This window comes from Aquila chrysaetos, chromosome 12 (assembly GCF_900496995.4).
Source record: "Aquila chrysaetos chrysaetos chromosome 12, bAquChr1.4, whole genome shotgun sequence".
NCBI lineage: Eukaryota > Metazoa > Chordata > Aves > Accipitriformes > Accipitridae > Aquila > Aquila chrysaetos.
Genome location: NC_044015.1, coordinates 15,595,289 through 15,612,871, shown reverse-complemented (window position 1 = coordinate 15,612,871; position 17,583 = coordinate 15,595,289).

Genomic DNA, 17,583 nt, shown 5'->3' with positions numbered 1-17,583 from the left:
GGGGGGTATGTTATGCTCTTCATCCTCACCTTCCAGCTCAAGGGGTGGAGTACCCTGAGGATGACTGGACTCTCTATTAAAGACTGAGGCAAAGAAGGCATTAAGTACCTCAGCCTTTTCCTCATCACTGGTTGCTACGTTCCCTTCTGTATCCATTAAAGGACATTCTCCTTGGGATTCTTTTTACTGTTAACATATTTGTAAAAACATTTTTTGTTGTCCCTTGTGATAGTGGCCAGGTTTAGTTCTAGCTGAGCTTTTGCCTTTCTAATTTTCTCTCTGTATTATCTAACAATATCCCTGTACTCCTCCCAAGTTGCCCGCCCTTTCCTCCAGAGATGATAAACTCTCCTTTTTTTCTTGAGTCCTAGCAAAAGCTCCCCGTTCAGCCAGGCCGGTCGTTTTCCTCGGCGGTTCGACTTGCGGCACATGGGAATAGCCTGGTCCTGAGCCATTAAGATTTCCTTCTTAAAGAATGTCCATCCCTCCTGGACCCCTCTGCCCTTCAGGACCATCTCCCAAGGGACTCTCTCAACCAGTGCCTTGAAGAGGCCAAAGTTAGCCCTCCAGAAGTCCATAGTGGTGGTTTTGCTGACCACCTTCTTTGCCTCACCAAGAATTGAAAATTCTATCATTTCATGGTTGCTAAGCCCAAGACGGCCTCCGACCATCACACCTCCCACCAATCCTTCCCTGTTTGTAAACAGTAGGTCTAGCAAGGCTCCTCCCCTGGTTGGCTCACCCACCAGCTGTGTCAGGAAGTTATCTTCCACACACTCCAGGAACCTCCTAGATTGTTTACTCAATGCTGTGTTGTATTTCCAGCAGATGTCTGGAAAGTTAAAGTCCCCCCCGAGGACAAGGGCACACGATTCTGAGACTACTGCCAGCCGCTTGTAGAATGATTCATCCATCTCTTCAACCTGGTCGGGCGGTCTGTGACAGACTCCCAGCACAATATCTGTCTTATAGGCTTTCCCTCTCATCCTCACCCATAAGCACTCCACCTTGTCATCAGAATCATGTAGCTCTGTACAGTCAAAACATTCCCTAACATAGAGAGCCACCCCACCACCTCTTCTACCTTGCCTATCCCTTCTGAAGAGCTTGTAGCCATCCATTGCAGCACTCTAGTCATGGGAGTCATCCCACCACGTTTCTGTGATGGCGACTAAGTCATATCTATCCTGCTGCACGATGGCTTCCAGCTCCTCCTGTTTATTGCCCATGCTGCGTGCATTGGCATAGATGCATTTGACCTGGGTTATCGAATCCACCCCTAACATCGGCATGCTGCCCCCAGGCTCATGTCTTCTGCTAGTCTTTTCAGTTTTGATAAAAATCAATGGTATCTGAGTTGCTGCTCGCAAAGATTTCTTAGCTCTGTCATGAAATTATTTTCCAAAGTTGAGAGAAAACCACCTTCAAAACATATTGCCTGGACACTCAGGTGGGGTATGGGATACCTGGCTCAAAAACCCAATGTCTATCTAAAGCAGCAGATTGCTGGCTGGCCATGGCTGGCTGTATTACTCTCTTCTGCTCAACTTTCTGTAATCAAATTTAACGGGAGGTTTTTCTTCCATTCAGCAGCCGAGGGTGCTGATCAAATTGTCATTTCAACCAGGTTTTGGCAGGATGTGGAAACTCACTGTGTCATAACCTAAAGCTGTCTATTTGTAGGGACTTGAAACATCCGCTTTTGGCTTTCAGTGAGGCACAGCAAGGACTGGTAGCTAGTTATTTCATGTGGTATGCCTCCTGAAAACACAAATGCGCGCCGAAAACTGATGGGTGTCATTCCTAGCCTGCACTCAGACTCAGTTAACACTGGTTGAGTCTTCACTGACACTTTCTTAATGAAACTTCTGGCTATTCATAATTGTACCTTGTGAGATGACCTGAAGAGTTTCTGCTCTACAGGAGAAATCTTTCTGACACTGACATCGTGATTGCAGAGCTCACGTCTGTCAGCAAGCATGGATGAAATTGGGGATGTTTCCATCAGCCTGTGCGTGAGTCCTGGAAATCATGCAGCTAAAACTAAGCACAGTAAGAGCCTCAGCTACTGCCAGTGTCCTGAACAATGCGTATTTTATATGACTTTGAAAAAGCCATTTTCAGAGACTACAGACAAACTCTGCTTTGTAACTGCTAGCTTATTTGCCTGCTGCTAATACTACTGGATCTGTGTCAGGCTAGGTCTGGGTCTTGATTGTTTCCTGATAGACCACAGCTTTGGAGCTAGTGTATTATAACAAATTGACTGAAACATCTGCTTTGTAATAGTCACATTTTCTTTCTTAGACTGCTGAGCCAGCACTATGCAATTCTAATTTATTGTGAGGATATATTACCATTTAGTGCTTTGTTAATTTGCCAAGTGTTAGGTGGCTGAGTTTTTCAGCAACATTAGCACTTGGAACTCTCTGGTTTTCTTGGTTTTGTTCCTTTTGACTGTTCTTCCATGTCACCAGCACACTGAGTCACCCGATACTCTAAAGTTATTTGGTAATATTCCTGGAATACTGTATAAAACAGTTTATTCTGAGAAGTTACAAACTTCTGACTTATTCTTACTCAGCAGACCTAGTCCTCTTACTCATTAAAACTTATTCCAGTTGACACCAGAGGCAGCACACTTTTTGCTGCTTTTTGTTCCTGGTAAATTTTTAGTCAAATATATCATTTCCCAAACCTGTGGTATCAGAACATCACTCAGGAGGTGCTATCAAGCACCCCTGGACAGCTCTATGTAGAAAAATTGCTTTCTTCAGAAATCTGCAGGAGGTAAGGGAGTTTTGATAGTGCAGCAAAGTTTATTCTTCCCTTCAAACTGCAGTGTTTGTGACATATATAGAGGTGAGGGTGGTAGAAATGGAAGATGAGATTTACATAATTGTGGATGCATAGTACATTAGAAGAAAAACTATACATTTTAAACATAAAAATGTCCACCATATTTACTGACATAAATTCCAGCAATGGGTAGAGAGATTCATAATGAGTGCTCTTAGTTTTACAGAGCTGATATTGGCTAGTTTTGTATTCTGTCCCTGCTTCCTGGGAACAATGCAAGGGCGATTGATTATACAAAAAGTTGTGGAGTGCGAATTTCTCGGATGAGAATTGTTTGGTGGCAACAGCTGTTGCCGAAACAAAACCCTGTGTTTTATATCCCTTTAAAGAGGCATTTAAATGCCTCTCTTTAAATCATAACCAGAAAACTGTGGTGGTGGAAGGTACTGTTTTGCGATCGGCTAGTTTTAGGCTTTTGTACTTTACAGAAGACATGTAACGTTTGGGAAGGAAAGGATCATTCCTGAAAAATCCCTCCAAGACCGCTATTGGTAAAGAACTGTGCTTCCTGGCTCCTCATCAAGCCTCAGGTTTGCATCTGTCGTTTCAGAGTATGCTTTGTTAATGCGAAGGAGACTATGTACTGCTTTACATGTTGTGTCCTCTAACTGGAGTAAGAGAAGTGACCTTTCAAAGGACAATTAATTGGATTTTCCTTCCATTATTTTTGTTTGCTAATTTCATGCTGAACCTAAGCTGTAAGTGTAGAGACCTGCTGGGTCTGTGGTCTGTAGAACTGTACCTTTCACTCCATCTCATCAAGGCAGCAAATTATAAAGCTCTAACATCTATTGATATTGAATGAAGGGCTCAGTGGGTAGTTAATATTCCCCAAATACATAGGCATCATAGACTTGTGTAGAGGTTTTGAACAGCAAACAAACTTTAAAAGTTGCTGATCTTCTGTACACAGTATATAATCAGCCAATAACAAAATTTGAAGTCTAATTTGCAGGCGATTTAAATGTGCTTTTTTTCTCCTTTGTATTGGCAACGATTGATGGGATGGGGAAGAGGCCAGGATTTTAGGTTTTGTTCTAGGCACTAAATGTTCTTTCCCATATGATGATGGAGCAAGCTGGTTTTTGTAGTTGGTAATTGCAGCACTTGAGAAAGCACCCAATCAGTGGTTTGAGTGCTCAGAGTTGTTGGGAATTCACCTTTCTCTAAGGGTGTCAAAGTTTGCAGTAACACCAGATGAGAAGGGGTGGAATAGCCATGTGAGAAACATGGTATATCTTCATCATGGAGGAATTAGGCACAACTGTCATGCAAGTAATTATTGGAAAAAAATCCACATAATATTCAGCTGGCAAGTGTTCCTAATAAGAATGATAATGCTCATATAACGAAGGCCCTAAACATCTAGAGAACTTGCATGTGAATTTTGGAAAGTTCACTTCCAGATTCCTCCCTTCAGATATGGGGCCCTAAGTTGACTCAGTATGCTCATCAGTTTGGGATGCTATTTCTTTTTGACGCTGACATTTTCTGTATGAGTTTTTAATTTCTTTAGAAAGTCAAAGAAATGTATCAATACTTCATGGGGGGGGCAGAATTCCAATTTGTATTTGTGTAAAATTCCATCAGTATGCTATTTTGACACAACATTACTCAGACTCTTATTTAGCTTATTTTATTTCATGTTTGAACTTAAAAAGATTTTTGCCTTCTTTTACGCTTATATCTCAGTACTAATTCATTTATTTATGAGTAATAGCTGGCAGTTTCCAGAATTTAGAAGTATCTGAAGAAACTTTACACAGAGCTGCATTGTTTACAGTAGCAGGAAGCAGAAATAAGCTGCACCTCTGATAGCAGCAGCTTTTTAGGAATTACTGAAAGGGGACACAAGTGATGCATCTTAATGAATATTTATTAATATGCTAGAACAACATGAGCTGCTTGATTGGCTAGTGTGCGTTCTGCAATGTGCATGTACCCATTACAGTTTCAGTAACATCAGTTATTAGCTATGTCACCTTCCTCTTGTTAAACAAATTGCAATCTTCACAAAGTGGAGGTAAATATGAACGTCACTGTAAACAGGTTGATCAGACTGCTTCATATGGATGAAAGTGCAATAAGACCAAGGACAAGTGTAGCTTTTGGCAGTATTCCAGTCTAATTTGGAATAAGGCAAAAAAACCACAGCTTTTAAGTGATTTTTAGGAGTCCCTTATCAATTATGGTAAAGAATTCTTATAAGGAAGTTGTTGAATTTTAACAAATTTTAGGCCTTCAATGGGAGTCTATGAATGGAAGATAGGCAAGTCAAAGAATTAGACTTAGATGATTGTTTGAAGAGTATTTCCAAACTTTTTTTGGCCTGGTTCATTAACCGAGCCCTGCACGATCCTGACACTTCAATTAAAAGCAGAGACATCAAACACACCTATAATACTTAGTCTTCTGCCTCAGATTTTCTAGCCTCTGCTTAGATAGCCTGTATATAAGAAAATGAAAATCTGTTTCTACACAGAACATGGTTAAGGTGAGTAGCAGAAACTCCTTGTTGCTGTTCTGCATGGGGGTTTGGTCCTCCCAGGGTGAACCTATGTCAGATCATTTCAAATTCCAGCTGTTGCTGAAAAGATGAGCTCCTGAGCCCAGCAGCTGGCTGAATAGCAGAGTATATGTGTGTACAAATCATCAGCAAGGATATGGAGCTTGTTTCTCTAGCATCAGAATTTCAACTCTGCTTTTAGGAGTTAATTCTCAGAAGGGCTAGAAAAGGGTGGATATGGTTTATCTTCCCTTTACAGGAGAAGGATAAGAAGCAGCAGTGGCAAATTCAACCTACTTCTGCTATAGGCTCGTAAAGGAGTCTGCCTTGACTCTTGTAAGCTTAGCTGTATATTGATTTTCTTCACCTTCAAATTCTGACAGAGTTGTACCTAAGGCAGAATATTATGTCGTTGTAACAAAAGGCAGATAATGTCCCATGATTTTCTTGCTTAACACAAATATTTGTATGGTCACTGTATAATATATATGTATATATATTGGGCATATTACAAATTAGTCTTTCCAACAATGCCTAACAGCTCTTATTAACTCTTTGAAGATTGACAGTTAATATTCTATTATCTAATCAGAAATAACACTATCTTAGCATGTAGAGGCCTTCTTATGTGCTATGTACTTGTAATAGTAAATAAAACTGCATTGCTCTTCAAAACTGGATGGCAGGAAAAAGTGGTCTTTCTTGAAATTTAAGCACAGCCACTATATAAAATATCAGATTTGTCCCTAAGCGGGGGGGGGGGGGGGAATAACTTAAGAAAATTAAGGCAAAACATGTGACTTGTCTTGTTGAGAATCTAGAGGGGCATGCACAGCAACTAACCAATATAAAGTTGTCCTGGTTTCAGCTGGGATAGCGTTAATTGTCTTCCTAGTAGCTGGTATAGTGCTAAGTTTTTGAGTTAGGTATGAGAAGAATGGTGATAACACTGATGTTTTCAGTTGTTGCTAAGTAATGTTTGGTCTAAAGTCAAGGCTTTTTCAGCTTCTCATGCCCAGCCAGCAAGAAGGCTGGAGGGGCACAGGAAGTTGGGAGGGGACACAGCCAGGACACCTGACCCAAAGTGGCCAACAGGGTATTCCATACCGTGTGACATCATGTCTAGTTTATAACTGGGGGAGTGGGGGTGGGGGGGATCGCTGCTCAGGGACTAACTGGGCGTCGATCGGCAGGTGGTGACCAATTGCATTGTGCATCACTTGTATATTCTAATACTTATATTATTACTGTTGTCATTTTATTAGTGTTATCATTATTAGTTTCTTCTTTTCTGTTCTATTAAACCGTTCTTATCTCAACCCACGAATTTTACTTCTTTTCCCAATTTTTTCCCCCATCCCACTGTGGGGGTGGGTGGGGAGTGAGTGAGCAGCTGTGTGGTACTTAGTTGCTGGCTGGGGTTAAACCATGACAAAAGTATACTTGAATTAACTGGACTATTCAGGACTTTTTAGGAAGCCAAATGCTTCTAATGGTGGGGAGGAGAAAAACCCAAACAGAAAACAAAAACCTAGCTCTGGGTCCTCAAGAATGTAGTGGTGGAGGGAGAAGCTGATGCAGTAAGAACTTGAAAGGTAAAGGAAGCGTGTGGGTTTTTGTTTTGTTTTGTTTTTTTTTTCCTCTCCACAAACAGTAGTTGTTATACATTCCCATTCTGGACACTGTCATCTGCAGTTCTAGGAGTCCTTTGACATCACCTGTCATTAGATAGAATTGTTTTGTTGCTTTAGGATGTTATATTACTAGCAGGAATAAGAAAAAGGAGTTACAGCAGCAGGTTGTGCAGATGTGGTATGGTTGTAAAGATACCATTACACTTGAAGTAAAACTTCTCCTATGGAAGATGCTGGTTACACATATAAGAACTAAATTAGGGTGTTGTAATTAAACAAGGAAGTCAGACCTGCATATTTTTAAATATGATCTTTAACAAAGAATAAGAGGGGAACAAGAAAATTAAGTAGAAAAAAGTACAGAAACAAGTAATAGTTCAAGAAATAAATAACTGTTCATCTAAGCTAGCTACATCTTTTTATACTAAAAAGGCTAGGATTTTTGTTAATGATGTTGGTGAGCTTACTCATTTTGGAGTCCAGCTGGTTTTTTATGTGTGTGAGATTAGCCACATGTTCCCTGGAAACTGTTGTAACCAATGTAGTACTGCTTTAAGCAGTGTTGGGAAATTTCTTTCTAGGAGCTGATGAGGCCTTTGGGGGCTTTCAAACTGATGCTTGATAGTGGTGTTACTTTTAAAAACATGAACTATAAAGGGAGGCAAGCATAAGACCTATGGCTACAGGACAGAAATCGTGGGCCATATCCAGTTGCTGGCTTTCCCATCTCTCTGGGCAGTTTTGGCTGAACAGCAATGCTAACTGGAAGGGATGGTTCCAACTGAACTTTTAGTATTAGAGTGACTGAGTGATATAACTAGTCTTTTTGCATGTTGAAATCAATGCAGCTTTAGAGAGGCTTGAAAGGAGATGCGTAAAAGGGTGTAACTTGTATGTTTCCTGATCTTTTCCCTAAATGCTGTTCTTTTTGTGAAGCTACCTTTGAAATCTCACTTCTTTACCACAGAGAAATTCTTCTTTTGCTATCCCCATGCATGTCCAGGTGTAACTTGTTGTTCATCCCCTTTCCTGATCAGTATGGGTCATGACCAGTGCAGGACTGATACAGTAATAAAATACAACATACTTTAAATTGCTCTACTTTATGTGAAAGTTGTTCACCTTGTGTCTTTGCTTTTAAAGCACCATTTTTGTGTTTGTTTCTCTTGTTCTTTTTTGAAGGATGTTGTAGGTATAGACACATCCCCTCTTGTGACACTGTACTTCTTGTTTCTTCACTTATCTGAGAATCTGTTCTGGGATTAATTCTGCATTGGATAGTGTGGTCGCATCTGTCATTTCATTTGTCATGCTGCAGTAAAGCAGAGTACGCTTTGTGCTTTTAGCTTCAGTGAGCTTTATCACTCATTAATTGTCACAGACTGTAATGATTTGTTGATGTAAATTCTTTTCAAATCTTTCACTTCACATTAAAAAGAAGGTTAATGGTAAGCAGCTGAATTTAAATGACAAACTTAACAATGCAATTGTTTCCTGATAGAGCTCTTCAGACAAGAAGCAGTAACAATTTTAGTTTCCTGAATGTGTTTGAGGACCATATTTTCTTTACCACACAAGACAAGACTCTGCTATGCCTGTCCAGGCAGGTCTGCTTTGCACATCTATCAACAGAGCTGTTTGGCCAAGGAAAAAAGAGAATAGTGGACCTCCAAACAAAAGAAAAATAGCAACAGTGGAAAACTGACCAAAAGCCATTTTAATTCATTGAGAACCAAAGGAATATTGAGTTTCTATACTGGTATTTCCCATGGGATCCAAATTGCCCCCTTTACAACACTGGTCATAAATACTTTTTTCATTGCTTCAGTAACATTATTACACATCTGGGCTAAATATGATCAGTCTTAGATCTTGCCGTTCCAGTGTATTCTGGTGCATTTACATGAATAGACTGTGCACAAGTCGAGAGGGAGAGGAAAGCTTCTGATCTCTTCCACATGTGGTAGACTTTAAATTGTTTGTGAGGGTTTTAGAGAGTTTTGTGTTAGACTAAATGGGAAGCCAGAGTCTTTTTATAGTTTTGTTTCTCTTCTTTCTTAGCTCTTGTTATTTCTGGACTTGCAGGAGTCATGTCCTAATTAAAACATTCTGCCTTCTGAAGCTTGTTGGTCACATGTTAGTTGTATTTTTAAATGAAAAAAAATCAAATAAAATGGAATGAGAAAAGTCTGTTGGAAGCTTTAATTTTCTGATTTATGTTTAGATGTTTGACTGGTGCGGTTAGCTTCTCTAAATGTCTCTGTATACCTATCATGGTTTAACCCTAGCTGGCAACTAAGCACCACACAGCTGCTTGTTCACTCGCCTCACAGTGGGATGGCGGAGAGAATTGGAAGAGGAAAAGTGAGGAAACTCGTGGGTTGAGATAAAGACAGTTTAATAGGTAAAGCAAAAGCCGTGCACACAAGCAAAGCAAAACAGGGAATTCATTCAACACTTCCCATTGGCAGGCAGGTGTTCAGCCATCTCCAGGAAAGCAGGGCTCCATCATGCATACTTGGGAAGATAAATGCTGTAACTCCTCAAGTCCCCCCATTCCTTCATCTTCCTCCAGCTTTGATTGCTGAACACAGCACCATATGGTCTGAAATATCCCTTTGGTCAGTTGGGGTCAGCTGTCCCAGCTGTGTCCCCTCCCAGCTTCTTGTGCCCCCCCAGCCTCCTTGCTGGTGGAGTGGGGTGAGAAGCAGAAAAGACCTTGACTCTGTGTAAGCACTGCTCAGCAATAACTGAAGTATCCCTGTCTTATTAACACCATTTTCAGCACAAATCCAAAACATAGCCCCATACTAGCTACCATGAAGAAAATTAACTCTATCCCAGCCAAAACCAGCACAATGCCTAAATGATTAAGACTGATTGTTTTGTGTTTTTTTAAGCTGTACATATTAAAAATACTTTTCTAATATAAAAATACAGAATTATGCACTATTACTGAAATAGAAGCTGTAATTTAAGATAGCTTGATGTGGTAATGTGGTGTCGTGGTTTAACCCCCAGCCAGCAACTAAGCACCACGCAGCCGCTCACTCACCCCCCCACCCAGTGGGATGGGGAGAAAATCGGGAAAAAGAAGCAAAACCCATGGGTTGAGATAAGAACAGTTTAATAGAACAGAAAAGAAGAAACTAATAATGATAATGATAACACTAATAAAATGACAACAGCAATAATGAAAGGATTGGAATGTACAAATGATGCGCGGTGCAGTTGCTCACCACCCGCTGACCGGCACCCAGCTAGTCCCCTCGCAGCGATTCCCCGCCCCCACTTCCCAGTTCCTATACTAGATGGGACGTCACATGATATGGAATACCCTGTTGGCCACTTTGGGTCAGGTGTCCTGGCTGTGTCCTGTGCCAACTTCTTGTGCCCCTCCAGCTTTCTCGCTGGCTGGGCATGAGAAGCTGAAAAATCCTTGACTTTAGACTAAACACTACGTAGCAACAACTGAAACCATCAGTGTTATCAACATTCTTCACATACTGAACTCAAGACATAGCACTGTACCAGCTACTAGGAAGACAGTTAACTCTATCCCAGCTGAAACTAGGAGATGTGGATATTCTGTTTTCAGTTTGAAATTTTAGAAGAATCTGTCTTAATAAATAGCTGAGTTTTATTTATATTGTGTTTTAATTCTTAACCTTGTTCCTCTGGACACTTAATTACCATTAACAGCATGGCAATAGCACCTAAAATGCTCCTGTAACTGATAGATTACACTAAGTACAACACTGGTGAGGTTGCCCTTTTTTGCAGGGGCAACATTTATCTGGTCGGTTGTAGCAGGTAAAGAAGGTGCCACGGTCTGTTGTGGTTTTCCATTCCCAGCTGCCTTGTGAGGCAAAGCCTGTGCTGATGGAGACTGATCAAATTATCCTGCAGCTTACTCCTGGGATATCTCAAGGGACTCTTCTCAAGCTCTTGTTATTGCTGGCAGTGGGTTGTCTAATGGTGTGGGCCCTGGCCAAAGAGGAGGGTGGAGGGGAAGAGGTCAGGTTGGGGGTGAGTTGGCCTTCTTCCAGACTTCTTTCAGCTGTTTATTTGGGGCAATATTTCCCCAGGAAACCTGGTATGCCCCTATGTCTCATTAAGTTTCTTACCTGCTGGCTTTTCAGCTCTCTGTTACTCCTTCATTAGTTTTCTAAAGCGGCATGCACTAATGCCCTGGGGCTTTCGATAAGGGCTACCAGTATTAACATAATGTAAATATATGACAGTCTAGTCCTCTCTGTCCAGAAATCCTTCCAAGTTACATCTTTGCTAAAGCCTAACTGCCTCAAAGTCACACGATGTGCTTTTATCAAACCAGTTTCTCAGCAATGGTTATAAACTTGTGCTAGTAAGGTCAGGTAGTTCTTGGCACTGGAACTGATCTTCCTTCTGCTGATGTGAAGTGCAGGCAGACTAGATTAACGCCTTTCTACAAATGCTGTAGATGTATTCCAGCTAGCCAACTTTACTTGTAAACCGTTAGATGCTGGGTAGAAAAGCTATTTTTATAGCCAAAATGGCTGGCAGACCCAGTGCAGATACAGAAAGTAGAAGAATTCTTTCAAAAGCTGTGGAAAAATAACTGGATTATTTGGACTATTAGCTTCATGTACCACTGCACAGTAATCAGTAAGTCCAGACTAAGTTGCTAGAGGCAAAATGATTAGCATGTTCTATTAAACTTTCACCTGTTAGAACAGGTAATTTGTTTGCTAGATTTCATCTTCACTGTTTGATCTCATTTCTGATCATGCTGGAAAAAGGTCCCTGAAGCTTTTTCTAATCCTATACCTTAGCAAATTTATTAGAGAAGCAGAGCTAGACAGAACATAATTATCTCAGCAACTGTTCAGATTTTTACAGCAACTTATATTACTTTTATAACTGATGCTAGAGGTGGATTTCTCCCACTCTTCAATACTTAGCAATGCATAACTATCTGGTTTTAAATGTCAGTGAACTGTTCATCCAGTGTACTACAATTGCAAAGACAATACGGGCTTATCCTCCGAGCAATTTTTTCCTGTTTTAGCACTAATCATGTTGCTAGGAAGTAATTGGCATGCTGATGTAGCAGCAATAAAAGTTTAACTGGAGTTGTCCCACTGTAACTTGTTCTGTGGAACTGTTTCTGTGTTTATATTCTGGAATTGCATTTGATAATGTGGTATTCATCATCTCAGTCTTTTAATTAATCCATGTGAGTAGACTCTGAGTCAATCAACAGGCCCATTCAACTTGTGGGCTAGATGGGTGGCATTCCTTCAGAGCAGCAGAGAGCTGCCACAAGCAAACTAAGTTTTACCTTGCTGTGGTTTGAGTGGGCCTGTAGGAAACCTGTCTGTGAACCATATTTCTGGGAAGGCTTCGTTGTGTGCTGACATATAAGTGGTGCTTTGGGACATGTTATCTGGTCTGATTATGGTGACAAACTGGTGGTGATGGAGACCGTGCTGGAAGGCTCAGTATGTATAGAGTGGAGAGAGGTCTTTAAAGTAGCATCAAGGTTACTCCTGAGAGAGTATGAACATGTCCAAAAGGGCTCTAAGTGATAGATGTTAATCTAGAACCAATACAATTTATGGGATCTAAGTCCTGAGTTATTTAAAACAAATAAACAACAGACCCTTTAAAATATCCTAAAATATGTGAGTGTTAAATATGCTTTAAAAAAAAAAAATCAGTACTGAATGTAAAGAGAAATGGGAGGGAGATAGAAAGGGAAGGAATTTGGAGAGCTACTGAGATAAATATACATAGAAAAATGTGATCTAGAAAAAAAGAGCAGGGTGACCACCAACAGAAACTGCTGCAAAAACACAGCTAAAATGAAAAGTAGTGAGAAAGCAAAGAACATAATGAGGAATAAACAAGTAAATTTTGTATTAGTATCTGAACTGAAATGAGATTACAAATATTAGTTACAAAGTCCTCTTTCGTTATTATAAGATTATTTCAGCAGCAGACTAAATTGAGTGAAGGAACAACATGGGCAATGATTCACAGGTTAGAAGTTTTTCTAGATATTTCTTCCTTTCGAATTTTTTAAATTGTGGACTTCTTGAATTATGAGACCAAAAACTAAGTATGTCTTCATTGGTAGAGAGTAATTAATAGAAAATATTGATGGTTGCCACTGTTGAGAAGTGATGTAATCTGCCATAGTACTGAATGACTCATTAATAACTGATTGGATCATGTGTTGTGAATGACAAATCTTTATAACTGCAGATGGCTGAAAACTGCCTTTAGAACTTTGACTGGAAAGTTCTTTCCCTGTGTATTTATGCAAGTAAAGTTACAGTCCTGTACTCTTTTGCTCTAAGCAAAGGCAAAGTGGATCATGGCACGGTAGGAAGGAAGTAACTCCATGAAACAATTGAATAGGTAACCATTTCTTCAGGAAAAAAAAAAAATCTTATTTACTCACCTGTTGTTACTGAGGTGATTACTGGAATCATGGTTTGCAGACAAGATGTGTGGGAGAAAAAAACATTTGCCTTGGCTGGTGCTGTATGTAGCAACAGCCCTAGTGATGGATGTTCTGGGAAATTTTTGACTTATCAGTCTGAGACTAGTAAGATAGGCAAGCCAGGACACAAAACAGAGGTAACAATTTAAATCTGTCATTAGATGAATGCCATGTTCCTTCAGGACTTGGTAAATACAGTGACAATTTGTCATTTCTGATTATTGGCACTTCTGATGTTTATGAAATGCAGTCTTTCAGCTGTGGTTTCACATTATACCTCAGGCCTTATTACCAGCCTAACAGAGCACACTCTTGCCACCATTACAAAGCTTCTGCTCTTTGCAGCTGGACAGGAAGTCAATGCTTATATAAAGGCTTTGCTGTGATTTTTAGGTTTTGGCTCACTGACTTCTTTGTCACTGAGAAGTACAGGCTATGGATCTGTGGGGTCCTGTAAAAATGACTTACAGGCAGATGGGGTTGCGGAAGAGGAAATGCAGCCCTGTCTCCTGCCCTCATGCTATAAAGCCTCAGGTTTTTCCCCTTATCCTCAGATGTGTGCACTTGATGCAGAAATCCAGAGAGAGGACATAGCATTGAGGAGCTAGGGTTGTGAAGGAGGTCTGTAGCCCATCAGTGGGGGTTTGCCATGGTTAAAAATCCCCACTCGCATAAACATCTCAAGGTGGACCTACCCCATTTCCCATTTTGTGAGGTGCATGTCCTTGCAGTAAGGAGCTGCTCTTAGTCCCTGGATAGTTGCATTGTACTTTTAGTTGAGCAAAAGCTGAGGTACAGGACACAAAGATTTCTGTATAAGCAAGGTCACCTTGAGATAATTGTCATAGCAGTTTTGGAGGGAAAATAAAGTTATAGATAAAATGGCTTTTCAGGAAATGGTTTAAGATGCCAGGGGTAGGTAAAAAAAAAGCTAGCAAATGTGAAACCTTTAACTAATATAGTTAAAAAAGCAGGCTTGATTCAGCTGTGTAAACACAGGCATCTAGTCCTACTGAGATGCTCTAGGATACCCTGTGGTGTCCATTTGCCACTGCAGCAGGGAACGGCAGTATGTCCACCTACCTGTGTCAGATCTACCAGCCCCAGGGGAAGTCTTAGCCCAAGGGCACTACATACTATAAGGTGTTTATGCAACTGAGTCAAGGCAGAATGTATATGTACTTCATTCTGACCATTTGCAGCATACTTCAAGATGTCTCATTCCATGTCACTGTTTCTATAAGGATATGCAGACACATAAAAATCAATGAAAAGACACTCCCTGGAATCCATAATATGGTGCTATCATGCTCTTACCAATTTGCATTCCTGGCTAAAGAACCATTGCACAATTTGGCTGCAGTGGCTATCTTATTGCTGGTGTGATGAGAATTCATAGTTCTTAGAATCTGCGCACCTATGATTTCTAAAAGAGTGCTTGGCTACGTGATTCGCTTCCCCAATATATAATTTGCTCCTCTTGTATTTTTTATTTTGCTTTCTACATTGTTGCACCTATTTCTTTTTTCTTTCACTTAAAGTTAGAATTCTTTGTGTATTTTAATCAGACCCTGAATTGGGACTGCTATTTTAAATTTGAATTTTAAAAAGTTTTTTATTTTTCTAAAATTTTTTAGAGTTTGAAATTTAAGATTTTTGAAATCAAAGCATCTCAAAGCTCTGGAGTTACTCAGTGCTACTGACAAATTATTAAATGGATAATTCTACTGAGAGAGTTTACCACCTCTGTGAAGCTTTGTTGTAGGAGACTGTAGGCAAGCCTGTGTTAGAATGCAGACTTTGCCCAGAAAAGGCTATGGTCTGTAGCCACATAATCCAGCTAATTGGCATGTGCAGCAAAATGTTCTTTTTGGAAGACTTCTTCCATTGCGCTCTTTCCTCTGTGTTTAGTGAGCAATAGACCAAACATCAGTTTCTGAAGGGACCTGTGATTGCAACAGTACCACATATTTAGCAATACTTGGAAATGCTACAGTCATTTCCCTTTCCTCTGAGGTCGTAGGCTCCTAAACATCCTTATCTGCGCTGTAATTGGTGATGAACATCTCTGCTCATAGTATTTGTTTAAATCAGTTGTCTACAGTACCAAGTTCTGGATAGTACTTCATTACTACGCTTAGAGCGAGAGTGCCTATAATTTATTTCTTGGGATTTAAAAGCAGACATGTCTAGAGTTAATATGGAAGTACAAAATAATTGAGAGAACTTGAGAGAAAAGCCTCCTAACAACTTATTCTCTGAAGGCTTTTGATTGTACAATGGAGAGACGTTATATATTCTCATTTACCACCCATCTGTACAGAAAAGATTAGGCTATGCTATTCTTACAGGTTTGTTCCGACTGACTTTAATTATAAGCAGATTTTTACGTTGTTTTTTAGACCTGATATGTAATCTGCATTTGTTATTTTATACTTATCATCACCTAGACACCAAGAGTGGTTTTAAAACTCGTGAAAACAGCAGTATAACAATAGAGTATGAATTTCATCACTTTTATCAAGTGAGTAGACCAACAAAGCTTATATTTACAAAGTAAAAATTATCTAATTGTCAGCTCTTTTTAAAACAAAAAAACCACCCCAAACCAAAAAACTCCCAGACCATCTGTCCAGTATGGGTTGGCTTTTTTAGGGAGCCTCAATAGGTCAACAGTTTCCAAGGTTGGATACAGTTAATTGCTATAGTGTTTTTATTAATCTACATTTTTATCTTGCCAAATTTAATGTGTTTGAAGAATTGCCATTGTTTTGATTTTTTTTTATTCTTGTTAGATAAATGAGGGAAGAATGAGAGAGAATTCTGCCGATTTAGCTATTGTAAAGTTTTTTATCTTTCTTAACAGTAGCTTTGAATGATTAATGAGAGCAAATGCCTTTTAGTGTTGTCTACCAGTGGAAAGTATACCTGAGCTCATTCAAGTGCTGTTAATGAAAATGTTAAAAGCAGTGATTTGTTATTGCTGCTGCCATTAGTTACTGTTTTATGAATCATGTGATCTGATTAAATATATTGTTATTGTCACGCATCTGGTAACACAAAAGAAAAAGCAAGAGAAAGATCTCTACCAGTTAATAAATCTGTTTTGGGAAAAGCACCCTCTCTTCTTCCGACTTAAAAAGCAAACCAAAACAAAGCCACCAAAACCCACAACCTTTTAGTTAGTTCTAGAAGGAAATATAAAGTTAATAAGCCTGCCAGCAATAAGGATTGCTTAACTCATGACCTGTTAGCAAAATAAATGCTAAATGTTTCATGCCATAAAAATGTCCCTCTGAGTTCTCTGAGCATTCTCTGTGGATGATTTTTTTTTTTCCCCTCCTTCTGGATAATCTCCTTTCTGCAGGGAGAAAGGTTCTGTCTGTCAACATACTACCTGACCAGCCTCTTTGTGTAACCCCTTCAGAAGACTGCATGCTAAGCCCATTTGGATACAGAGAGCTGTTATCCTTGGTCATTACAAGCCTCTCTCACTCAGAGAGCAATATCTAGGTCTTCTGAATTTCTAATCCTAACAGAAATGGGAAGGCTTTTCATAGTGTAGTCACTTGCTTATTTGTTTTTTCCTCTGCTCAGGCTGGCTTTTGTCACAGATCTGCTTCCCTGCAGGAATTGCTTTTTAGTAGTTCCTACAGTTTTTCTGTGCTGTGAGGCTGTGTCATCTGCAGGATCCGTCAAGCCAAAGTCCAATGCACTGTACCTACATCCAAAGTTAACAGCAGCAAAAGCTATACTATCCCTAGCTGGATTTCCTATGGAGTCCTTGCTTGCTGAGAGTGGTTTTATGAGCTGAATATTCACACATTCATATGATAATCCTTTTATATGGGGTCAGTGCAAAAGGAAAGGATTATCTCCTATACTAACAATCTCTTTTCTTACAACACTGAAGTAATCTTAAAGCTTTCTGTACTAGTGTAGATTACGCTCAGACTTGCTTTGTATTCTGCTTTAGACGTGCATAAATTCTAGTTCGAGAATGTAATGACAATGATGAATAAAAATCTATGGAGCCTTAGGTAATTGATGATAAGTTACAACATGATCACTCATACTGTAATTCATGTGTTGTC